The sequence below is a fragment of the Neopelma chrysocephalum genome, unplaced genomic scaffold (assembly GCF_003984885.1).
Source record: "Neopelma chrysocephalum unplaced genomic scaffold, ASM398488v2 Primary Assembly neopelma1_141, whole genome shotgun sequence".
Classification (NCBI taxonomy): Eukaryota; Metazoa; Chordata; class Aves; order Passeriformes; family Pipridae; genus Neopelma; species Neopelma chrysocephalum.
The window spans coordinates 2407374-2434812 of record NW_020897803.1 but is presented as its reverse complement, the minus strand read 5'-3'; the positions used below and the strand labels follow the sequence as shown (position 1 = coordinate 2434812).

Here is a 27439-nt window from a genome sequence, read left to right as displayed (position 1 = left end):
TAACTTAAAAGTTGGAGTTTCTTCATAACTTAGCAAAACATTTCAGGATGACAGGACAAAATATTAATGTCTGTTGAGAGCTCAGGTGTGATAAGAGGATCCAGATACTAAACTTCCCCAACAAAACTGAGATCTGGCACCTTACCACACAACTAGCTTGAAATTTATCCCAAATTATCCAAAACAATCAGATCTAACAAAAATTCAAACTCAAGGGAAAAAAAAAATTTCTTTTCTTTTTTTTTCTCCCCCAGAGGAAAACTACCCTTTTTTAAAGAAAACCTTATCCTCCTCACAAGAACATGTGTTTTCTGGCACATGACCTGACAGGCAATTGGAGAGGAACCACGTCCCACGTGCTACCTCTAGCACAATATATATTACCACAGTGATCTGAGTTTCTTTCCAAGTAAACAAACCTCATTTCACCAAGGCATAAAAACTATATTCATAATTTAACATAAATCTTGACCCTCTGTCTCAAAACAAAACCACCAGAAGAGCTGGATGCACTAATGTCTCTTAGTTTTTAAAGAGGTGGGAAGTAAAATAAAATAAATATTGCAATAAATGATGCAATAAATTAACAAAAATAAATTAAATAAATTAACAAAAATTAAATAAATTTAATTAATTAAATAAATAAATAAATAAATAAATAAATTAACAAAAACAAGTGCAACTGTCTTATAGATGCTAAGCACAAAGAAATACACACAATATTGTGAAAGCAAGAGTACATACCTTATCATGGGAATATTAGGCTAATAATTAAACCAAACTGCAGAGAGATAAGTAAAGCCATCTTTTCCCCCCCCATCTCTAGCTGCCAGACAGATGAGCACTTCATCATCAAACTTGTAAGGACAGCTGATTCTCACCCTTCTGCAAGCAAAATCCTCTTAATCACAGTGAGGTAAAAAGGTCACCACAATGAGGAAAACATCTGACTTTCTAACAGGCATCTGAATCCAGCATTCAAACACCCATTCAGAGCCTGGACAAGTAAAGCATTTACAGGGTTTTTTTCCTAGGCTGCATGTCTCCTGGAGAAACAGGTTTCAATCTCATTTCTCTCACAGGTTAAGAGGATTTTCTGGGAAGTTCTCAACACAACAGTCCCCACGGTGGAAATCTGCGCTGAACAATCACTCACGTAAAAGCACCTTTCTCCATGGGCACTGCACAAACTAGGTAAGAGTCAGCCTTTAAGTGTAGCTGGTTTCAGAGATGGAAATGAGTGACTGTTTATTACAATGGGTAGTTCAGCAAGGTGGAACTCACCCCATGCTGTGGATGTGGCAATCTGGCGAAAAAAATGTGTCCTTAAGTCATTATAATTAGAAATGATTTCACACAGTGCTACACATAATACTTTCAGGTATATGGCTCATAACAATAGGCTTTCATTTATTAAAATTTATTCATATTCAATAATAACACAGATAAAAATAATCAGGTCCTCCATCACTATCACCTTTTTCACCTAAAGCACTAATATTGGATGTAACCACACAAGTACTGATGGCAAACCTTTCCAAAGAAATGATCATGGCATAGTCTTTCAAGAATGGAAAGAATCCACTTCCCTAAACTATTTGCTGGTTAGGAAATATGAAGATATCACTTGTCCACATTTATGCCTCCATTTTCTAATACATAGATTAAGAACAAATTAATAGTGGGGCAATATTTTTGTTACTGTTTTAGTTATTACTCAGATTCTAACAAAGAGTCGGTCATGCCTTCATAAAAAAACCCCAAACCATTAGCAAATGCTTTCAGAAGCATCAGCAAGCAGGAATTTTGAGGCATGAAACCATTACTTAAATGGGAAAACACCACTGCAATAGAGAAAGTGAAAAACATCTGTGGCACAGGAACACTTAAAATTTCACATTTGAAAAGCCTCTGCAGTTTGTTGCTTTGTATTTGGCAGCAAAACACAGACAAAAAAAATATTTACATCAAAATGCACAAAACAGGTGGATAATATAGCATTTCCTTGCTAGTTTGGCTTTCAAAACAAGGTATTTTTACACATTTCCTACAGAAATCCCAAACCACCCCATGTTCTCCTATTGTCATTAACACAACACTCAATGTACAGTGAAATTCAGTAGTGTTGTGCTGGATGTAACTGCAAAAAGCACCAGCTGCTGTATTAGGAATGGCATCCTTCCAGGTCTCAAATGTCTTATTTATATACAATGGAATCCTTCCAGCTGTTTAATATTTAGGGCTAATAAATATAATTGGCAGTACTACTGCACAAGGGCAAGTAACACAAATACATATAAAACTACTTCCCGACAGAAAACCTGATTTGTTCTTAGATGATTAAACCAAAGATGGATACAGAGTGCTGAGCACATTTTACATAGCTGCCTTTTTTTTCTTTAATCCAAACAATATTTGCTTGTTTTCCAAGTGCAAAACTGAACAGAAAAAAAATACCAGGCACTGTTACACCAGCTGCTCCGAGACCAATGTTGCCTTCAACCAGTGTCTTCCACAGACCATGAATGAAGATAAACTGGCCAGGTAGAAAGACAAGACACAGCACAAGTTTCCAGGGTGGGTGGTAGTTTATTATTGATTCCTTGGAAAATGCTGGATCACTCCAGAAAACAGTCACGCCACACCAGCCAGTCCAGAAATGATACTTACTCCCACAAGCAATCCTTCTATGTATGTGCAGGACAACCTGACCTCTCACAAGCAGATTATATTGAGTGGGAGGTGAGTACAATGAGGCTGAGAATGCAAACACAATAGAGGAGATGCTCTAAGATTTGTGCCCCTATTTCCAGCTCTCTGGCAGAGTTGATGTTGGCAAGGCCACTATATCATTACCAAAGTAATTAATGCTGAATGTAGCATTAATTGACCAACCCAAGATGGTCATCAAGTCCAAAGAGCTGGGTGTCTTTACGGGCAGCTTCCCAGACTTTGAGAAAAACTTCAGGATCTGTGGCCTCCAACATGATAACCCCCTTCAAGATCACAACACTGGATGTAATCCTGCACAGCAGACAGCAAAAGGCAAGCACTGTGACTCTGTCCCTCCTGTAAGGCCTTGATTCCACTGAAACCTTCTTCAACTCCCTGGCACAACCCAGATGGAAAACTAATCTACAAATGGAAATGTTTAATTTGCATGAGTGAGACACAGCTAATGCTTCCTAACTTCATATGGGAGAACAATTTAATTTGAAATCTTAAACAACTTCCATGACAGCTGGAGCCCAAAATCAATTCCATAAAAGCCTGCTCAGTGTAATTACCATAATTTAGAGGCATTTGGGTAGTTTGATTTTTACTTAGATCATATCTCATTGCTCTTTTTTGATATTCTTCACCTAAGCAGTTACACACTCACAGATCATCTCCATGCTTCCATCTTTAGTACCATTTCTTAACAAAAACTTTCTCTTTCAACCTCTTTATTCGGGCAGTTCAGAACAGCACCCTTACCCACACGGAATGTCCTTCCAGTTAGGTACACAAAAGGTCTCACAGAAGGACTAACATGGTCCTCACCTCCCTAAATCAGCTCAGAATCAACTAATTGAACCTAAACCAACAATCAATCAGGAGCTCTGCTCTTAACAAAATATGTGAAGTACTTAAGACTATGATCTTCTTCTAAGTCATCAATAAAACACAGCATTTTTCCTCCTAAAGTTGCCTCTTTATTCCTGTTGAAGGAAGCACACCTACTCTTTCCCTAAAGAAAACAACATCTGAAATACTGTCTCAGCCATCACACCTTCCCTTTAATGAGTGCAAGACAAAAATAGGTATGACATGTACCTGAAAAGCATAATGTTGTTTTCTCCAATCCCTTGCTTGGGAAGTACCGGAAAAAATGGCAATAAATAAAAATAGTACATGTATTCCTTTTTAAATCTAGCTATCATATAGGGTCTTCAAAACTAAGCATATGTTGAAATCAGAGAATAGTCATTATGCTTAAAAGGTTAAGTTAAAAATACCTCCAAAACGGTTATTATTCTTTAGTCAACTGCTCAGTCGAAAGAGAAATTATATTTCTACTGTAATTCTATGGAAATTAATTTCTTAACCATACAATTAGGAAAAGTTAGTTCTATGCACATATTTCCAGTTATTTTAATTGAAAAATATGTTTAATACAGGAACTCATGGCTTGACATTTCATATTTTCTAAAGATAAATTCATTTCAGTTCAACAAGAAGAAAGTAATTAGACTGGGAATTCTGGAGGTAGTCCCCAGTTCTCAACCTCTGGCTAAGATGCTCTTGATTTCTCAAGGCTCTAAAACATTATTAAACAATTACTTTTCCTATGTCAAGCTAGGGATGAAAGAGGAACTCATGCCTAATTTAATATGAGATAAATAAACAGAAGTAACTCAACCAGGACTTTAACCAAAGACTTTTGAGGAGCAATGGCGTTAGCTAATTTTCACAGGTCTATACTGTAGCAGTACATTGGAGATACACCATTTTCTGAAAACGCTCTGTTCACTATTTGACAAACTGTACACATTTAGAACTGAAAAAAAGTAAGCATGTCACAGAAATACACAGTTTTACATGTAGAAACAAACTAAAAAAAAGAAAAATTAAGGAAACAAAAAAACCTCCAGTTGATCATAATCTTATAGCCACTGGGCAGCATTCAAGTTCAAACAATTTCAGTTTTGAGTGAACAGAAGCTCATGACATAAAACAGCTCACAAATACACAAAGTAAAACTTGAAAAAAAATCTGCTGTTCACACCACATTACCTGTGTCTTGCACAGCATTTTTGCTGCAGACCCCTCGGTCACAGGTCACTGCAAGCCCAAGGAGGAGTCAAATATCTCCTGGAATAGGAGACATTCAATCCTAAAAATATTGTCATATTTTAGAGAAGCCTCACACAGAATCTCAAATTCAAATCTCATTTAATAGCTATATTTGTATACTTACTATGTGGGAGGTTGAGAGACATTAGCAGGAACATAAACTCCTGACCTATAACCCCACTAGCCAAATTCCTCCATAAGACTCTATATGTAAACATGAGGCTTATATTTCATTTTCTGGCTTACTATGCTACAGTGGAACACAATGTGCTTCAAGAAATACACTACACTAATTATTATCATTGGTATCAATATTTTATTGCAGAGATTAAATAAGGTTCAGAGAATTATTGGAAAGCTAAACATTGCTCATTAGGTCTAATGCTGAAAATATTTTTATAGATTACCTTTATTTACTTAAGCTTCGTTTCTTTATCATAACTACCTTGAATGTAAACACACTCAGTAAAACAGCACAGCAGCTTTTGTATTCAAACATTCAAAATTGCCTCACTTTTGAGTCCTGTGGTCAAAAAAAAAAATTAACCTTGCACTGCTCTCAGTGAGACACTGATTACATGCTGTGAAAAGCTCAAAATGAAAACAACTGCACAAGAAGGATTTTTTACCACAAAACACAGGGCTAAATATAAATGAAAGCCTGCTGGGAATGTGTATCAATAATATGTGAGTGTGTTTGACTCAGTTCTCTGCACTTGGGACTACAGACAGGGGGGAAAAAAATCAGACAAGGATTTTACTGTTTTGTTTATTTTGCTGAATTGTGGCTCCAAAGGTTGAAGTTTACACAGCACTAGAACACAAAGAGACCCTCTATTTGCCAGCCCTTGCAGCAGTGACCACATGGTCCTCCAAAATGTCCTGACAGTGACCTCAAAAGTAACGAGTGAATCACAGCTCAAAGGATGAGAGACAAACTAACCTTCACGCTGCCTCATCCTCCTGGTCTCTTCCTGCCCCAAGGTCAGGAACTGTGTCAAATTATTTATGTTTCTGATAAAGACTCGATTTCAAGACTCTGAGATAAGACCATCACAGACTTCCTATGTGAGTTGAGACTTTGAAGTCCCGTAAACCAGAGATAAAAATTACATTTTAATATACTTGGTTAGGAAAGCTGCCATATGTAGGCAACTGCCTTTCAGATCTTCACTTGCTTCCCAGGGTCCAACTGAACACGTTGTGAACATGAAATTCAAAGCCCACAGAGAACCTGAGCTGTCAAGAATCTTTGCCATGGCTGGAATCAGAACTCTCTCCTCCAAGATGGATGGGACCTAGTGAGAAACCCATGGCATGAAAACACTTGGAATGTGCTTCAAGCCACAGGAAACAGGAAAAATTGAGTATCACTGCTGATTTATAACCCATGAAATACAGCTAGTAATGCAGATTTACTGATATGCAACAAAGTTCAGAAGTGCATTTCATAGCTGTTCCATATTCACATGTCCCAGAGCCAACATCCCAATTGGCAATGTTTTGGGAAATGAGACCTACAGCTTGAACTGAACCTACATGTCACTCACAGCTTACAACAGCAGAAAAAGAGATGGAGAACAAAGAAAGCTGATAATCCCAACAGAGTTCCATTTTTTAAATTTAAATTATAATGAACAAAACTAATACTGATGAAACTCAGTGCTGCTACATCCAAAACCAAAGGAGATAGGCAAAAGAAAAAAAAAGGTGTTAAATAAGCACATTATCTTTGAGGCCATCAAGTCTCATATTTTATATACCAAAATTTCAAGTGGTAAGATGAACATTTCTACCATGAAAATAGCAATTTGCCCCCCCAAACAGACCAAAAATTCAAATTCGTTTATCCGTATCATTTTGTCAGAAAAAAATATTTAAAAGGCAGGATTTAAAATTAAAAACCCCACAACATACCTTTGAACTCAGAGAAGTATTTTATGCAGGTGATATTAAATACTTTATGCCCAGAAATTTTATAATTTATGCAGTAAACATTCTGGAATATTCTGGTCTGCTAATCTTAAATGCATTATCTCCTACTAAATGAAAAACTATGTTTACTGTGATCACATTGCACCTATTTCACTCCATAAACAAGAACACCTCCTACAGGAAATCATTCTGTTGCAATTATTGATAAGACAGCAATTATTTACCTAAATTGAATACAAAAAGTCAGTGAAAAAGCTGAAGAATCATGCTTCACCAGCCTGAATATAATTTATCCAGATTTAACATTTCTTTCCCTTCTCTCTATGGAGAGATTTGGGGAAGAAAATAATAAAATATTATTCACATCTACTTATGCTATAATCTTAGAAGACATTTCTTAGACTTAGAACTACAGCCAAATATAATTGTGTGGACAGAGAGGCCAAGTAGTTAAAAATACAAGAACTTTTTTTTATATAATGAGGTATCATTTTTCATTATAAAGGCCATACTCTATATCCCTATATCTATATGTAGGAAAACTCAGTTTCCCACAAAAAATGCTAGACTGACAAGAAAAGACAAAAGTCTTTTGCTTTGAAAAAGGGTGAGGAGAGAGTAAAGGCACAATTTAGTTATGATTTATGTTACCTTGCACTTATGCAGGTTCTTGAATTCAAGTATAAAACTGTAATTTTGTTATTGAGAGTGTTTAGAAAGTGTTTTCTTTTATTTTTTTATTTTCTCTCCGCACTAACAGCAGGCAGTACTTCAAAAAAGAGGCCAAAGTTAGTCTCTGTTTACTTTTGCTGTTGTTTTTTCAGGGTTACATGTTGGTTTTAGCAATGGTCTTGTTTTATTCCCTAGAGGTGGAGGAGCGACAGACAAGAAAAGCAAGCAAAACAGTTTCCTAGACAGAAGTTTGACAACATTTTTGTAATATTAGCAAAGAAACAGAAAAATCAGTATGCAATATGTAAGATTAATCACACAAAGTCTCATCATGAGCCTCCCACAGCTGAAATTTGTTCACATGAAACATTCAAATGATATTTATGAATAATCCTAGCTTGAACAGGTTTTTTTACAGAAGAAACCCAACTGCACAGAACAAATTATAAACTGTTTGTACTGTTCTTTCTCAAAAGGCAAGGATATTTTTTTTCCAAGTGGAAAGAAAACAAAAATACAGATTTTTGGGAAATATAAAGAAAAAGAAAAGTTAAAAGTATAAGAAACCTAGAAGAGAAAAAGTGGGGACAAAAGGATGTCAGGCTTACAAGAGTAGGCAACAAAGATGACAGTAAGTGACAAGAAAGAACTAATGAAGAATGCTGCTGCAAAAAGAAAAGGGAAAAGAACAATCATAAAAAAATCCAAGGCAAGAGTGGGTATGATTCAGAAAATATCATGGACAAAGGAGAGGAGGAAAGAATGCTGTTATTGAATCAATGAGAGACTTGGATACAAAGAAAGAATGGAAGCTGGGCAGAAAGGTACCAGAAATATTCCCAACCACTTGGAAGTGTGGAGAAGAAGCAGACAGATATAATGGAGGCCAGAGAGTGAGAGAAGCAAATTCCTGCAGCTTTCCAAAAACTGGAAGGCAACTCCTAATTAAATCAGAGGGCTGTGAAAGAATATAGAGGCAATACAATCATGTTCTTTGCAGTCAAATTCCACATGCAGAACATGACAATTTAAATAAGACTGACAATTTTGCAACATTCAAGATGGGACATTTTGGACATGAGCTTCTGTTTTTCGAGATTGTCTAACACAATGTTCTGAGGCATAAATTAAAATTCACTTACTGTCTGCCAGAAATAATCACTCTCCAACTAATGCAACAACAAGCTGAAATTAAAACACCTCAAACAAAATACTTCATCAAAATATTCTATCTCTGATGTCTTTTCCTTGTGAGGAGTTCAGAAATGTGCATCTGACCTCTAATCCCACATGGAAAACTGATTGAACTTGCTTGATAAATGTAATTGTGGCTTTACAATAGCTTAAGTGCTGATTCTGCTCTGCCCTACTCCTGCCTTCCCTTCTGCTCCCTGCATCAGCATTAAAGTGACAATTTAGGGAGTTGATATGGGGGAAAATCCACCTGTACATCAATCTAGCAAAAACACACCAAAACCAGAGACAAAAAAAACCAACAAACCCAAAACTAAAAAAATCAACTACCCAAACAAAAAAAACCATAAACCAAAACTAACCAACCAACCAAAAACAACAAAAAACCACCTCCAGCCCCTAATAAAGACACGGGAGTGGCTACTAGGATCAACAATCATCAGGTGCTAATGCCAGTTCCTAGGGGAGCAGGGAAGACCTGAGGAACTCATCAACAGTGGGTCCAGTCCTGTTCAACATCCCTTAATGATCTGGATGGTGGGGCTGAGTGCACCCTCAGGAAGTTTGCTGATGACACAGAGCTGGGAGGAATGGTTAATATGCAGGGGGTCATCCTGCTATTCCAGGGGACCTTGACAGGCTGGAGAAATGGGCTGACAGGAACAGCATGAAGTTTAACCAGGGGAAGGACAGAGTTCTGCACCTTGGGAGGAGCAACATACTGGGAACTTTTACTAAGCAAAATTGGATTCATCTGCCCATGAGCACATCATCAGTTCATCACGACCCAAATATTACCCATTTTGGTAAAAAGACATCTAGATCTACAGAATCACCTTCTAGACTTTTCCACAATGGTCTCACTCCATACACTGCAGCAAAGAGTTTAACATCCAGCACTGCTGGTTTCCTGCATAATTTACAGAGCGACCTCATTCTGAATCTCAGAGGAGCATCCCGTGCCTGGCACAACCCATCTGACCATGCGAGTGAAACTGTCCATCTCAGCAACAGCATCAGCCAGCACAGCACAAACAGCAGGAAAACAGCACCAGCTTGCAGGGGATTTAAGGTGAAATCAGGAACTTGGTTACTACACTTTACAGCATCTCAGGTCACAAAGTTCCTTCTTTAAATTATTATGAGAGAACTCTGATCTCAACCGAGCATGAGAAACCAGAGTCTGTGCTGAATACCTGTGCAAGGTCTTTTGTTCTTACATAAAAGCACTGACACAGACACTTTCTCCTATGATTCCTCAGACCCAATCAACAGCATTTTCTATTCCACAAGTCTGTACCCTGAGGGCCCCATCTCCTTCATCAGCAGGGAAAGTATTTTCAACCCATAGTAGGAACACAATTTCTATTAACTATTTCCAGGCTCTACTTGGCAGCCCTTTATTTAAACAGTGTTAATTCAATCGTGACAGCAATTCTGGGGTGACTGCACATGTGTGATCCAAGTAAGGAAGAATGAAATGAGGTTGCATTTAACAACTTCTCATGGCTCTAAAGAACAGCACAAGCAAGCATGTCCAGCTGTTCTGGTTAAGACAATTTGGTCTTTAACAGATTTCTGTGGTCATCTGCATGTATAGGGTAATAGATGTAAGAAAGGGTTTTTTTAAAAAATCAAGTATTAAATTATATATATATATGTATATATATTTATCTTTTACAAACAGGGACATTTCTTCAGAAAACACCAGAGACAAAAAAATCCCCAAACCACTTTGGGGGTGGCCAAACCCATGTCACCAACAGTACACACAGTCACCTGATTTGATGGAGGAAAGTGTATTAAATGAAGAGAGAGTACACTGTAATGACAGGAGGACATCTGCTAATTCTGGGATCGTGTAGCTGAGGTCAGTGTTTGAAAAATACTTTAATTTTACCTTTTTTTTTTTCCTTTTCTTTGCCAGTGAAAGATGACAATCATATCAGTGTGATAGAATTCCCCTTAGTAATAACAACAAAATCTTGTGACAAGTTGAAAAGGACTCAGAATATATGAATGATGGTCATATAACACAAGTGTGTGTTAACACATGTCCCTCCGTCACATGCTTCATTCTAAAAACTCTGGTTGCTTTTACTGGAAGCCTTCTGGAAAAAGTAGCAGATCATGAAGAGTCTTCCCACTTGAGAAAGTACATTATTTTTAGGTATTTAAACATTTTTTTGGCAAATAACACGTGCCCTTGAGCTTTCCATCTTTTAACAGTCAGAATAACAATCACCCAAATCTCCTACAAGGTAAATACCATGCCAGTCAAAAGTTAATTTCTATATCTTTCAAAACAATCTTATTCTCTGCATTGATGAACTTACGTATATATTTGTGTAAAAAAATCTGTCTCACAGAAAAACTTAAGATCCATGTTAGTATTTCTGTTTTATGATCATAAAATATTGCACTAACTGAAAACTGAAGATTTAGTTAGAATTAATATTATTTAGAATGCACTAAGTGACAAAGAAACTGAGATTTACACAAAAAAGAAAACAGGCAGACTGGCTGTGGAAAAAGGAAGAACTCTAAGAAATATCTACCCTACAAAGTAGGTCATCTAAAGAAAAAAAAAGAAAGTTTAATGTTCCTGAAAGTGAGATAATAGCACTTTTTTTGCAGCAGACGAGTTCAGGAAAAAGTATTTTTACTGTTACATTTATTACATGAAAAGTGGAAGTACTGAGAAGGACCAATTCCATTGTGCAAGGCATAATGGGAATATTTAAGAATGACTCATCTGTGCACATAAAAAGTTTTCTGTTTGAATGGTAGATGTTATTCTGTAGCATAGATTTGAGAAATCTCTGCCTCTCTACAGTGATTTATCACAGTAAAAAGAATACAACACCTCTCAAAACAGAAATTCATGTTTTATCAGTGTCCTGGTAGACAGTAACTGTGATGTCCTGGTTTAAAATAACCAGGAATCAGAAAATTCAAGTGGATATTTCTGTAACATTGGCATACAAATGTCTGTACATGCAGATGGAGTGAGCCAGCTTTAATGATACCATTTTCTGAAAACGGAGACATTTTCTATACAGAAATTCCATTCTTTGACAGAAATAGGGGAGTAAAGTTGAAGCAAAGTGTCATAAGAACATTTTGTGGAAAGCATTGTTTGCTTTCATTGTCTAAAAAAGGTAAAAAGAAAAAAGAAGTCTGTAATAAAAAATAATTTTAAAAAATTTGGGGTTTTTTTGTCTTACACCTGTACAGAAAAATATAAAATATGGCACAATGTTAAACATTTATACAAAAAAACCCCTGAGATCCAGCTTAATTTAACCTGTGCTTTTTTTTTTTTTGGTTTCACTTTAGTCAAAGAGTTTCAAACAATTCAAAATCTTACTCTTTTCTTGTGGGAGTACAATACATTTTTCAGCAGTCACGTAAAACATTTTAAAAATGTATTGAACTTTCTGAAAGTTGATAACTTCTGAGCATAATACATTGTAACACGGTGCAAGAAATAGGCGAAAAAATATTCCCTAAGTTAAAGTCATATCAGCCCACTCTTTCACTATTCCATTTATTTTCCAGCGAAGAAAAACTGGTTTCCTTAGCAGTAACTTTTGGTATTCTCTTGGTTTATCTTTGCTTCTTTTTTTCAACTTGGTTGCTCTTCCTCTTTTTAAGGAGAGAAGTGTGGGGCAAGCCCAACCAAATGATAGGAACCATTTGCCTGTTCACCCTGACAGCAAAGCTCCTTTAAGCACACTTTGCATAAACAGACCTCTAACAGCCTTGCAATTATCAGTAATTTTAATCAACTAAGGGTTAACTCGGAGTAAAAGAAAGCATGGCAGCTAATTAATATGCCAAAGCAGCACTCTCTCTTCTGAAGGAGTTAATGAAGCTTAGGAAGGACACATGTGTGACTTTTGTTGTCCAGGGCTGCACCAGCAGCACAGAGGGGCTGAATTCAGTTAAATAATTGCATGTTAATTATCAGGCTGTCAGCAGCACTTGGATGCCTCTGCCAATGTCCTTTCCTTCCCAGCATCCCACCTCTGCCCTGCACTGCAAACCAGTGGGATTGATGCCTTAAGATCTCTACATATATAGCTTTTAATGTAGCTTTCAGCATCTTGTAGCAATTTTAGGATAGAGCTTTTAATGAAATACTTTTGTACCAAATTCTAAAAGATTGTTTGGTGTTTCTCGTCAAGGTTTTCAATAGATAGAGATTTTTTAGCAAGCTAAAAGGCATCTAGTCTGTAGAGAGTGTACCAGAACAAGATAATCCCAGCACCTTCCTTGATATAACTTTAGTTAAAGCCATTTAGAAGGCCCAGAATCCTTGAATTTGTTCCAAGCAGGACAGAAGTCCTGAGGAAGACAAAGAATGGGAGGAAAGAGTGGTTGTGGAAGACCACCCACCCAATTGGGCCTGAGGAAGGTCCTGGGGACAGACAATTATCAGGCTGGGTGTATCCTATTAGATATGACAATTAGCTAGTATTATTATTTAAAAAAAAAAAAAGCTAACCTATATGCTTGGGCTTATATATTTTGTGCACCTTAAAGAACTTTAATTAAAGACCTGCTCTCTCCCTTACTATATTAAAATTGTCCAGCAAATTTTCTTTGCTTTTAGGCAACAGGATTAGGCAGCTGGTAAATAGTTGAGGATGGGTAACCAAAAAATGAACTCCTGGCATGGCAATGAACAGCAAGGATACAGGATGAACCATCAGGGCTTAATGCTTAAGATCATATAAAAACCATCACCAAAACAAAAAACTCCAAACCAAACCTACTACCAAAAACCCCACCCACACATCACCATCCTCAATGTCTGTGCAGCTCTTAGCAGGCATAAAAGATGCCTAATAAACTTTGAGGCAGCTATTATCTTAGTGCACAAACTGACTGTGACACCTTCAACAGTAACAATAAATAGGTTTATCCACCACAAAGAACACCCTGTCATATCCTCCTCCTCAAAGAAACCTTTTAGTCACACTATGCTTCCATCTGCAAAGAACCAGATCCTGTTGCCTCAGAGAAATTATCCTTCTCACTTTGGTTTTTGGGAAATTAAGACACTGTAAAAAATAATAGAAAAAAAATTCAACAACTTCAAATTACATGACAATTTACAACAAAGTATTTTCCCAAGCCAAAACAAAAATCACATGAAATTCTGTATATAGAGGTAACTTTGGAAGATTAATTTTATAGGTAAAGAATAAATTAACTCTTATTTCTATGGCCATATAAAAATCCAGTTAGTTTTAGGACCACTGAAGAGTCTTTCTAGGTTAGATTATTTAGTTATTTAAGTCTGGTAAGCTTCTCATTTTCATTGCATTGAAAATCCAACATTTTTTCTAAATGGCTGCAAAAAAGAAATAGTTATTCTCCCTCAGCTCAGGGTTCAGTTCTTTTCCCAGGAAGCAAATTAGGCCTATAAAGCTCTAAGTTCTCAAATCCTTGCAGCATCACTACTTTTACGTGGAAAATAATGAAAAAAAGTAAATTAAAAAACCTTCAAGAACTAAACATCAGTTATGGTAAGTTCAAAAAACACACAAAAACCTCTGACAAGCATTCTGCCTTTTCTTACTCAGCATGAGAGGACTCACTTCTTTCCCCCAGAAAACATCATTCACCCTCATTAGTTCACATTTCATATTTTCAGCAGTCAATTCTTTTTCCACAGATCTCTGCCCTTACATTGTGACACCAGGAAAGGGAACCTGCCACATTTCTACTAACAAATACATTACTGAGGACAGGAGGCATTCCCAATACAATTTTCACACTTTAATTAACAGCAGTATTAATTGGTCTTACTAATCATCAACTGAGAAATCCATATTTGCATCATATTGACCCCACTGACAAATTAAAGAGAAATATTCACCAAGACTCACCTCTTTTGGTAGCAAATAAACCTACTATGAACATGTGCACCGAGGAACTTCACTGAGAAACACATCTACCTACAATCAAAAATCTCCTAAATATTCCATTTTATGAGCTAGGACAAAGAACAGCAGAATTCAACTGCTACAAAGCCACAGCTAATAGGAACAGAACAAATTGAAATTTCTCAAAAAAACCCTTTTCTGGGGGCAAAGTGCATACTTGACAAAGAGGTTCCTATGCAGGTAATACTGGCAGCAGCATTTGCTTTAGAAGGTATGTACACTTGCTCAAGAACATCTCTAAAAACACATTAAAAGCAAAGGCTTTCAGCCTTTTTCACAAGGTGTTTTCATGCCATCCAAACTCAGCAAAAAGATAAGGGTGTCTAGAGATAAGTAATATTTTACTAGTACCATACACTCCATGTAACTCATGATGCACATGAGCCTCATCAGGCATTTAGGGAATAAGAAGCTGACTGCAGAAAGTCATTTTAGACTTTTTTAGGGTCCAGTAAGATTTTTATGCCAATCTGACACTTTTTGGGTCCTAAACCAACAGGTAAGACTCAGATAAATTTTAGAGGATTGGAGTCTCAGGGGGCAGTGAAGGAAGATGAAAAGTGTGAAGTGAAAAAATTAGTTTACACAAGAATCATTTCTGAAATTCTGCAAAAGAAATGAGAATGGACACAAGACTGATGCCATTGCTTATGAAGGCAAGATGCCACAGGACACTAGTGGGCAATCTAGGGTTAGGAGAAAATAAAAATAACTTTGTTCTGCCACTTGTGGAACAGGCTATTGAATTATATCTGAGCCATTAAATTCAGTAACACTGAAAAAACAGCCTGAGCTTCATTACATTTTAAGCCATTTTAAGGAAGTACAGCTGAGTGAAGAACAGAGCTGGCATTAGCATTTTGCAACATGTGGCAAGGCTTTCAAGAAGGTCAAAAACTTACATAAACTTTGTGATTATACTCAGCTTGAACAACTTACAAAAGCTCACAACCTATTTTTTCATTATCTTGCTCCTTCTAGTTTTAAGAAAGGCATTCTTCCAGTGCTCCCATCACCATAATTTAAAAATTACTGCACTATCAGCTACCACCTTCACCTACCAAAATCACTACCCTCTCCCCACATTCCATGGAACATCAAGTGAGAAGCACAGATAAGTCAAGATGCTGAGTTTTCCCTACAGGTCAAAAGATCCTGACAGTGTAGAAAACAAATCAATGGTGGGCTGACTCCAGAGCTGCAAACTCTTGACTGAAAAGCTCATAACACCTATTAAAAGGAACCAGCCCCACCAGATCTTCAAAAAGACAAGACTGCAGAAAATAACATCATTTCCTCTCATTTTTCACAAAGCCACTGAAACGTCAACCAACTGGATGCTCTTTGAGACACGGAAATGTAACTCTGCTCCGCTGTGCACACACATTATGATACCACCTAATTAGGTGATTGTATATCTTCTTTCCCACAGGACCTCTGTGTTCAAGAAGAGTGGGAAAATCTGATGAATAGCAAGATCTGCTCCGGATTCAGATACTTCTGGAGAGGGACAGTTTTACAGGGCAACCAAAAGTTGTATTCCAGCTTTTGACCACGGGTCAAGGGTCCCCTGGGTTTTGTACAGTGGAATGGAGGATCTATTTAGGTATATCTTAGGATGCCTGTTGAGTAAAAATGACCTTTACTAGTTAGACATTGTGCCTCTGAGTGTACAGGTTGAATGGTGCACATTCAGTGAGTCAGCATTTAATACTTGGGCCCCCTTTTGGTTTTTAAGTTTCTGAACTGATCAAATAAAGACTGAACATACAGTTATTCACAATATTTTCTCTCTTCCTCCTCCCCCCACATTAAGATTAGGCAGCAGATTCAGAGACCACTGAGATTAAAGAACAAGCAAGGAAACAAAAAAACTTCCGTAATTTTAGGCAATTTGGACATGGCCCTGAGAGAACTGTACAGGAAAAATATCTGATGATTCAAACGTATTATCAGAACTTCTCCTAGGAGCAGGGATTTTGCTTAGATAGGCTAAAAACTTCTCTAGATCCATACTCAGCCAAAGGTATCTTGTTACATCTCAAAACTCAGATACCACAACATTAGAGTTTAGTTGCACTACCCAAACAGCTGTAAGTTTTATGAGCAATGTTAGGATTCACACCGGGAAAATCACTAGAAAAACAATTATATACAGAAGCAGATGGTTAAAGACTAACTAAAAATTGGAAGACTTACTAAACACATCCTATTTGAGTTTAAGGTCCAGTCAAATGCACGTCACCAAGGAACTCCTTTAAAAGACAATGCATCCAACAAGCTGCAAAATTTAAATCCTCAATTTTAAGAATTTTACCTGAAAATCAGAGATGAAAGTGAATAAACAGCTCAGCTGTCTCGGTTTCTCAGCTCTTCCATCAAATGTATACCTTGCATTTCAGCCTGAAAAATCTTTCTTTACAGCCACATGTGTTGCAGAGAACTTTACTCCTAATGTTATAATTTCAAGGCAATAAGTAGCTGCCAAATAATCTCTGCATTGAGAGACTGCTGGTCACAGCTCAATTAATTGAGTCACTGACCTGAGCAGTGCCTTAATCAATGTTTTAATCAATTTTTTATGAACAAATTCAAAACTACTAAACACTTCTTTCACTGGTCCAACAAGATAGAAATGTGCTAACTTGGTGTAGAAGCCCAGAAGACAAGGGCATTCTAATTGAAATGACTTGTTTCCCCTCTTCATTAAAAACTCCTAATTTAAAAAGAGCCTCATGTTCACCTGCATCTAAACCCATGTAAAGTGAATTACACAGATGAAAAACTGAGCATTCAAGCCAGAGAAAGAAACAAACACCCCTGAAGACTTCAGAGGCATTTTTAACTGAGTTGTAATACAGGAATCCAAACAGCATCTTACTGTGTCTGCTTTTGCTTTGCCGTAAATAATGACACACAGCTGTATTTACACTGCTGAATATTTAGGTAAAATGTGTCTGCAACCTGTGTAAGGTAAGCAATGCATTTTTGCTGTTGTAACATTAACTTTTGGCTTTTCTGACCTGTGCGTTCAAAATGTTCCTTGCCTTAACACCCCCTTCATTTTCTCTGCCCTGAATAGTTGCACACACAGTGTGCAGACCTGTTTCATGTTCCCAATGCTAGAATTCCAAGCTGCACTTTGATCATGGCCCAATGAGTGGTAATTTTCTATGTTGAACATGTCAGTCTGGAAAAAAAAAGAAGAGGAAAAAAAAAGAACAAACTGTTCCCAGTCTCTGAAATTTAAAAACAAAAAATCCACAGTTCCCAAAGTTATCTGCTTCTTATCAAGATCTGTGTTTGGCACCAGATGCATTTGATTCATTCATCATTGTCAGTGCACTCACATACTAATTATTTCAAATTGTTTCCTTGGGCAGAGGTCTAGGACAAATGCAGGCAAGCCAAAAATAGCAGTTATGAATAATTATGCATAATTTACCTCAAGGCCTGGGCCAGGCTATCATTAAAACTTCTTCTTTCCACCTGTGATCCCAGCTAATTGTGGACTTTAAATTAGTTCAAGATTACTTTTTCTTTTTTTTTTTTAATACGATGCCAACATTTAACCTTCCCATTAGAAGTTTTCTGATGCTTTAAAAATTTCCAGTGAAATGTCAACAAGGTTCCTTCTTTTTTAACCATGCCTTTGTATTTCCCAGCCTGACAACAAAGTTTGCTAACAGGAAAAACTTCAGAGACAAGGTCAGCACACGCAGCCTCACGTTAAGGCTGCCAAACAAGGTTCTCAGAAAAGCACAGTTCCTCTCCCTCAACCTCAAAGTTCTGATGCTCCAAAACTAAAGCTGGTTTAGTCCCTTAAACTTTCCCTATTAAAGTTCTGACTCCTTCTGGAGACAAGAAGAGAACTTTCCCAATGCTGACATTTCAAACAACAACAAAACCAAAATTTATAAAACACTTGCTCCTCTAAACTCAGAAGTATCTGTTTAATTCTACAGACAGCAACTCATTAATTCCAATGGGATCCAAAGGGGTGAGTAATGAAGGTGTAGATGGTTTTGCAGAACTGGAGCCTTATTCCATTAGTTGTAATGAATGTACCTCCTATGTTGTTGTGCTGCTTTAACTCTTTAAATTCCAGCTTTGAAATAAAAACTGATGAAAAAAAAGGAAAACCCACCCTGAAGATTTCCAGGAGAAGAAACATATACCTCCAAAAAAGCAAGTGTATGTACTACTGATAATTCCTAAATACTCTCCAGTTTGGGAACACAGTACAAGCTTCACTTTTGAGACAACAGAAAATATGTAACAGTAGCCAGAGCTATTAATGCACAAATTATAAGCATTGCTTACTCAGAAAAAAACCATCTACGAATTCCTCCATTCGGGCTCTCAAACATCAGACCTCACAGGGACAAAAAATACTTCACTGTTCAGTTAACAGTGCAAGTCATGCAGGAACCAGACCAGCTAAGTTGTGAAGCCTTGGGAGCCAAGGGTATGTTTATGTACTTCCCTTATTCAAGATAACAAAAAATATCAGAGCAGATATTTAAAAAAAAAAAGTTAGATTCAGTAACAAAATGAACAAAATGTAAGACATTATTAAAAAGAAAACACACACACAGGAAAAGATGAATTCAAGCTGTCTTCTGGATAGCTACTTAAAACATTAATCACAAAATAGCTCTTCTAATAAATTCAGATATTCCTAAAATATTAATGAAGTTTACATGGTATGACCAGTTCTAAAGCTGACACACAATTCTGCATCATCTACAGACTTTTGACAGGAGACAAAGCAAACTAACATGTTCTAAGTTGGCCCTTACTAAGTTTCACAAACATGATAAGAAAAAAACCCAAAGATTGCAGTTCAATTCCTTTAAAAATAGAAAAAAACCAAAAATGAATTCATTAAACACTTGCTCCTCCAAATTCAGATGTATCTGTTTAATTCTACAGACAGCACACTCATTAATTGCAGGGGGATCCAAAGGGGTGAGTGATGAAGGTGTAGATGATCTCCCAGAACTCTGGGTGCTCTGGCATCCCCACCTGACTTACAGAGAGAGCTGCACTGGCTGTCTTTGCACCACATTATTCTGTGTTAGGGCATCTCCTGCTGAACTGCATGGGACAAACTGCCTGTATCTGTGCCTTCAGACAAAGTCAACTGAAAAAAGGTGGGAATGCTGGAAAATGGATACAGAAAAGGGAAGAATGCAAATTCATTTCCTCTATTGGATATCCTCGTGGCTGCCATGTCATTCAAGAGTCTTGTGATTGTAGTTGATCCAGCTTGTTTCACGCTGCAGGTCTAAAGTGATTATTATCAAAATATTTCATATGTTCAGGGACTTTCATTTACATGTCTTGCCAATGTGCCCAGATCATGGAACCCCTGCAATTTTACACAACAAATTTTGTTGTGGAGAGACCTGGCAGTCATGTCTCATCTCAGTTCTGTGTCAGACTTTGTTGTGGCTGATTTACTACTATGGATCTTATACTGCTGAATTTATTTACCAATCTACTTGTGTTTGCTATAAGGAGCAAGGAAGAGCTTTACAACTTGGAGAATACATCTCTCTCGAATAGGTATCTCCAGGTCCTTCAAGACTGAATTAATACAACCATAGGGGACTAAGTTTTGGAAATCAAATGACCTTTTCAACTTTTATTTTCTACAAGGAGAAGACAAAGGCATTAAACTCATCTCTCAGCTCTTTTCCATCCATCACACACACCTTCAATGTGAGGTATAGACTGTTAAATGCTCCTCAAAGCAGAAGGATTTTTATTATGAACATCTTGTCATAAGCAAAGTTTTCCCAATCACTAAAACTAACAGGTAGTATAAATACCAGTGATCACAGTTCTTCTTTCCTGACATCACACATGAAATTGTAAATTGATATATGCACAGAGAAATTCGTGTCTCAGCTGTATATGCAACAGAAGAATTAATATCAGTCTTTAAAAATCATGAAATGGAATTTAGAAACATCTGCATGCTAATCACTGAAACAATAAAAAAATGGAAGGTGTTTAGAATAAAACAACTTTGTTTTCTATTTGTCACGTTGTTTTTTTAAAGTGGCAAATGAAAAGATACAATTTTCATAAAATGGAAGTATTACAAGTTCAGTTACACAGCAACCAGTTTATGTTGAAATCAGTTGTTTAAATCTTGTACTGGCTTAATTTGCTTTTTTATGGAGAATCACATTTTTTAAATTGCAGGGTTAAGACTATAGTTATTACTTTAAAATATTTATGAAAAAGACTCATGAAATTTCCTGTTGTTCTCTAATTCAAATATGCTGGAGTCATAGATAATCAAATTGCAAAGGCCCAAACTTAGAAGGGTTCTTATGTACCCAGAACAAGGAGGATTTCCTTAGATTATATCAAAATATGAAACAGCTATTTTCCCTTCAAGTCATAAACAGTGCCTGGCATTCCTGCTTACTGTATAAATCAAATATTAAACAAATCAAATATAAATCCCTCTTTTACTATCGCCATATTTCTAATTTACCACAGCTCAGTGTAATTTCAGTTTTGTGTACAAATTGAATCCAAGCAATTATGAAATAATTAATAAAATATTATTTTAAAAAAAGTACTATGGGTTTTTTTAAGCACTTTATATGATCCACTGCATTCATTCAAGCAGTCCCTTTGCAACCACTGTTAATTCACACATTCACATTCTCATAGTCATTTGACTTTTTCTTCATTGTGGATCATCTCTTATTATGGAGAAAAACTTTCTAGATTCCTTCAAATCATAATTATCAGTTCAAACCTAGGGGACTGACTAGTGACTTTGTTTTTCACTATTAGAAACACTTTGTCAGTTCAACATTGACAAAGAAACCAAAGAAAAAATGGAAATCAGGTAGACTGATACAAGAAATTGGAGTTAGAGAGCTACATATTTTCACTAAACAAAGCAAAACCAAAATTATCATATGACAGCCATTTAAAGGAATACAAAAGGACTTACTTTGTGTGATTCACCAGGGTAAAATTCATAAAGCACTCATTAAAAAAAAAATCCCATTAAGAAACAAGACACTGATTATCAGCAAATAATTCATAAGAGCAAGAGATATAAAGCTGGTCGAGAAAAGATCTCCCAAAGGACCCCCATTAGCTGGAGTTCTAAAATTAGGCTGTACAACATATAAGAACATGTACTTCAGGGATCCAACCTGTTCATCCAGGGGATAGAAAAGTGGTTTACTTTCCCATTTTATTTTGCTTCTTGGTGTGGAACCTGGTTAGAAGGTCTAAAATGAGGCAGGTACTGAGAAGAAAGCCAAGCAGGAAGACCACCTGCATTCCTTGAAAGAACAAAGTGGCTTAAGTTGAAACAAATAGCTTGTTCCAGCATACTTACATATTGGTTGCTAAACAGAACAAGCAAAAACAGCACAATCTTTTTTCTTGCAGCTACATTCCACAAATTCCCTATGAAAAAGCTAAAAAACAACCAAATACCATGAAGTGCACCTTCTGACCACAGTTTTAGTGATCTATTAGCTTCTTTCCAAAAATAACCCCAGTAAGATTTAAGTAGCTGAGGTAAACTATTGAATATGTAAATACTAATGAGATTTCCACTAATCTCACACATTTTGCTCCAGTAGCTCTATGACTAATAAGATGGAACTAGTAGAGATCAGTCCTTCAGAGAATGGATTTGACTCTTGTTTCCATTCTCTGCTCCTGAGGTGGGGGTCTACAGTGCTGGAGTGTGGGAGACCAGGAGAAGTGTGCTGTACAGGATTGTGTCTACGAGCAATGGAAGGCAAATATAGAAATCTGCGAGGAAATTCTTGGAACACCAAAAGAATGCACCTTTTCTACCTTTGTTTCAGGAGTTGGATTGTTAAAGCACTTTATATTTATCAGTAATGTTGATGTTGAATGTTTGGAATATTATTGCCTTATAATATCCCTTTGATTGTCAGTTAACCACATGTCCCTCATTGTTTGGTACCTCAATTCGCGCCTTTGTTTGCGATTGGATCAAAAATGCCACATTGCAGTATCTGATTCATTAGTAATCTCTTGTTTAAATATCTCCGCCCTTATTCTCCCTCCATTGGTTTGTATTTGCATGCTCCTCCCAGACTCCTCCCCTTTTTTCCAGTATCTTCTCTCCGGACCCTATTTAAGTCTGATTCTCCTCTCAATAAAGGACCATTTTTGCCTCTACTCTGAAGTGGTCGAACCCTCTTTCCTAACGGGTTGCGTCATTGGAGTATCCATTTATGGCCTCAGTTCTTCTAACTAGTTTTATTTTATATATTTTATGTATTGGGTAGCAGGAAAGAGATGCAAAAATAAGTTGAAGACATATTCTATGCTGTTGCTTTCTACAGCAGTGTTGAAATACAACTTTGCTGCTTGAAGCACCAGCCACACACTCCCATTTTTAGGAACAGGGAGGTGAAATATCTTGCTGGTGATCCAAGAACAGCAAGTCTTGTAACCCACACACTTCAGCAGCAGCATGGTAAGGCACAGTGTTTCCTTCTCTTCTTTATTTACCAACCACATTTCTCACAGCTATAAAGCTATTGGGGTAGAGGGCGTAAGGAATGAGCTTTTCTACTGGTCTCTGAAAGATTTCCTCTGTTTCTGATCCACCTGTTCCTTTTCATCCCGAGCCATTTCTTATAGGTCTCACAGCACTCATTTTTAGTACTAGAGTTACCTACAAGTATTTCACTCTTATTTTATTACATCCAGAAATTGTTTAGAAACTAACGAAATCTTACCATAAAACAAATTAGTATAATAAACTATACTGCAAACTCCACTGTAATGTCACAGTCATCTTAAATAAATTTCTGTCAGTAAATTTCATCAAAATAAAAATATTTATTTTTCCAACTAGGATGGCACCAATGTTGTGGAATTATTTTTTCATCCAGATGCCTCTACTTTTTTCTCCAGACAATGCTGCTCTCAAGAAGCTTTACTTCATGTCTCTTCCACGCTACATCCTCAAATTATTTGTCACAAAACATCTGCTTTGAGTAAATCAGTATTTACAGGGGAAAAAAAAAGATAAAATCCTATTCATTGCATTTGCACAAGGAGGCTAAAAACCACAGGACAATGAAGTATCAGGTATTTATGACAAAGTGGAACAAATTCAGAGATACTGTGAACTGTGGTGTCGATTACATATAGAGAAACACATAATTCACGGTGAAAAAGACTGGCTGGTGCTAAGAAACAAAAAGGCAGATTATCCCCCCCCTGCCCGGCTGTTTTATTTCATAATAGGAGAACAGACTGAAATTCACTTTTCAGGAATGCCAGGAAAAATGTATATTGCACTGCTGCCTCTATCAACCATGGTCCAGAGACAAAGGTACCCACAGGCTGCCTTAGGAGAGGACTAAGGGAGTTATCTCAGCCTTCCTGGGCACTGTGCAGGAAGCACAGAGAGCAGGAGAACTCTGGGGAAAGGGACAAAGGCCCATCTATCACTCAAATGCAAAATTTGTCAGTGTTTGACCTTCAACTGTTTGGAGGTTTTTATCTGCAAGCTAATTTTCCATTTTCATTTTTCCACATCTATGCTGCAGTTCCTGAGTACAGTAAATCTCCCCTTTTTTTTTTATATATAATCTCTTTTAATATCCTGTGCTCTCTTATCGCACTGCAGTCCTCCCCTGTAATATATTGTCCATAAATTTTTCAAATGATATGAACTTTAACAGCTATGGATGTGATTGAAATACAATGGTAACTATTTTGTTCCTAAAAAAAAAATATTCTATGGAGGTTCATGTTCGGCCTTTACACTGAAGTCACATCTGAGTCATGAAAATTTAAGAATGGAAGAAAATTATTTGAGTCTCAAACTCAAGGCCATAAAAGGCACAACATCAAAGATGATTCTTTTTCTGATTTTCTCTGATTTATGATATACATTTATTTGTCCATGAAATGAGATGCACAAGCACTCTAAGTCAAATACACGTAATTAAAATGCTAAAACTCAAAAATGTGATGTCTCATTGTTACAGCTGATAAATGTTATCAGCCATAAACATATCGGGGCAGGGCCTATAGATCATATATTACAAATAGAAATTAAAAATAAATATGGTTTTGTTGAGGAACCCAAAGTTTATATTTAAAAATATTTATAAAGGGCCAACAGTCCTCAATCCTCCATGATGAAATGCTTTCTAAATGATAAAATTCTTTCTAAAATGATCCCACTCACCTGCTGAAATGTTTCAGTTTTGCTGCTTTTTTCAGCTTTTTGCTCAGATAATTCCACCAAACTCAAACACTGGTATTTGCTGAACTGAAATTCTATCTTGAGTCCAAATCCAGCTACACTTCCACCTACTAAAGAAACGTGATGTCTTTTGAAAATTGCAACTTATTTTTCAAGTGCCATAGTATTCCACTCTATGCAAATTCCACTCTATGCAAATTCCACTCTATGCAATGCAGACTAATGGTCACAATTTGTCACAAAAATTCAAATACTTGGATTTTGCTGCAAGCTATGCTTTTGACAGCTCTTTGGAGGGGCCTAATGATAGAGTTTTCACAAAACTTTTCTGCAACTGTAGGTCCAATACCCTATTAAACTGAGTTAATGATTCCAGAGAAGCACTCCTTGAACAGTGGTTTTACTAGTTAAGCAACAAAATTTCCTTCCTGAAGCTCTTTACTGGCACCCCATTTCCTATTTACAAAGACCACCACAGTAAAACACTATCTTGCAGTTTAGAATGTGTCACATTAACAGGAGATTAAAGAACTTCTGCTCAAAAATACCTTACAGAAAACCTGAAAATCAAGTCCAGGGAGCAAAGCACCAACAGAAGACTCTTTATATTTTTGAGATATGCTTAATGATATGGTAAAAAAAAAATCACAATTCAAAGTTTAAAATCTCAGGTGAGAACCCCACACCTCAGTAACCTCACTTCTTTTACCATTTGTTTAAATTTTAACTCTTATTTTATACTCCAGCAACTGGTACAAATCATGGTCAGGAAACAGAAAATTACTTTCTCATTAAAAATTATTTTCCTATTCACTTTCTCATACCCCCCAAAACAACCCACTACAAACCCTTAGTGTTTTTGCCAGCCACTGGCTGGCATTTTCTTTCTCCTTTTTTAAAATTTTTTTTCCCCAAAGAAAACATTGAGACATACAGCAACTATGCAACCAACAAATTTTCTCTCATTATTTATCACTAAATAACAAAGATGACTAATTTCATTTCAGAAACAGCAATACTTAATACTTACCAATTATGTTGCTATGCCTTTTAAAAAAAGGGAAGGAAAGGGAAGATGGTTCTTAGTTGTAAGAATAATCAAACCTTGTAAAATTGGCCTAATATATATTAGTATCAAAACACCAGCAAATCTTCATTACATTAGGATTCTAGTTGTTACTGCAATTTTACCCACTTATATTTAGTCGTTGTCTGGGAAGAAAATATAATTTCATGAGCAATAAAAAAAGCATTTATTCTGCTAATATAGTGATATAACCACAAGCTACAGGAGCTATTGCTCTGAAATCAGCATACTAATGCTACAGCAAAAAGTAGTAAAATTGAGATCGGATTTGCGCCCCAAAAAATCCATAGTAATATTTAAATCAACAAAGAAAAAGAAAAAAAAAATCACCAAAGCACACACACATCCAAACTCTTCAGCCACAATGATTACAGCTGCTATTGAAATTGTGCCACAGACCCAGAAAAGCTCATTGCAAATGAGCTGTCAGTCACAGGCACATTCTGTTCTCATGACTTACATATCACGAATGCTTTGAACTCAAGAAAGGTCAATAAAACTATTTCCATACACCAACCTTTAGTAAGACCAAAAACTAAATAAAAACTATTCTGTAATATATGCAACCAAATCAGACTAGAAATGCTAAATTGCTATTACGTGTCACCATAATTCTTCTTTCCCTCCAGAAATACTGAGATGCATTACTACATCTTACTATTGGAAATCAGGATTTGATCAGGCTTGTGATATGGAACATCACTCACTGTCTATTCAAATTAAGTTGCCAAGATCAGAAATACTGTGACTCTAGGCTTGACAAAATTGATTTTTTTTTTCATATTGCACACAATATTCCTACATCTCCCTTGAAACTGTTGTCTGAAATAACACCTGCTATGTCTAGTATGAAAGTCTAACCATTAAATGATTTTGTATAACGTGTGACTGCTTTTCTTTACACTTCTGACAGATACTATTGTGGGGTTTTTTCTATTTCTCTGTGAAAGTGGTATTTGAGAGATATTTATACGACTACTACTTGCGGCCAGCTCTTAAAGCAGATGTGAATGGATCAGAGGAATACCCAAAAGCTCTGAATAATACCTACAACAGTTTTGCTATGCCAACAAGCACCAAAAGCCTGAAGTAATATCATGAAAATACTGAGATAGACATGAACACTGTAATAATGTCTAAATGCCTTATGAGTTCCAAAGTTTATACAATAAATCATACCTATGTAGTTTGATGACTTTTCAAAGAAACTATTGGAAACTATTCAGAGCTGTGGAATAAAGGCAATAGAGCAAAGGGACACAGATTAAAGAACACAGAGCAAGTAAAATGGTCCAAGGTAGGGGGATTTATCACCTAGACTTTAACTCTGCATACCTGTTATAACTTTTCCACATAGAGTCACTCATTAACTCTTATTTTTTATGAATAATTCAGAAGCAAGACATTTAATGAAGACTTAATTCCTTCAAGATAAGTTTGGAGGAAAGTGGTAAAGGCAAAATCATCCAATGTCAGTGAAACCAAATGAGTTGCTCAAAACAGGAG

General features: G+C 36.5%; 1 protein-coding gene and 1 long non-coding RNA gene across 5 annotated transcripts in view; one reads left to right on the top strand and one right to left on the bottom strand.

Annotated features, from left to right (window-relative positions):
• The window catches only part of EPHA3 (EPH receptor A3), a 206343-nt gene that overhangs the window by 147310 nt on the left and 31594 nt on the right, over positions 1-27439 (bottom strand). The gene's annotated exons all lie outside the window — the stretch shown is intronic.
• LOC113975582 lies at positions 821-21445 on the top strand. Of its 3 annotated transcripts, XR_003536856.1 has the most exons (4): positions 821-916; positions 1083-1194; positions 2702-2742; positions 2814-3045. It is a non-coding gene; the product is annotated as an uncharacterized LOC113975582 (long non-coding RNA). The 3 variants fall into 3 exon arrangements; XR_003536855.1 differs by lacking the exons at positions 2702-2742; positions 2814-3045 and adding an exon at positions 16027-21445; XR_003536857.1 differs by lacking the exon at positions 2702-2742.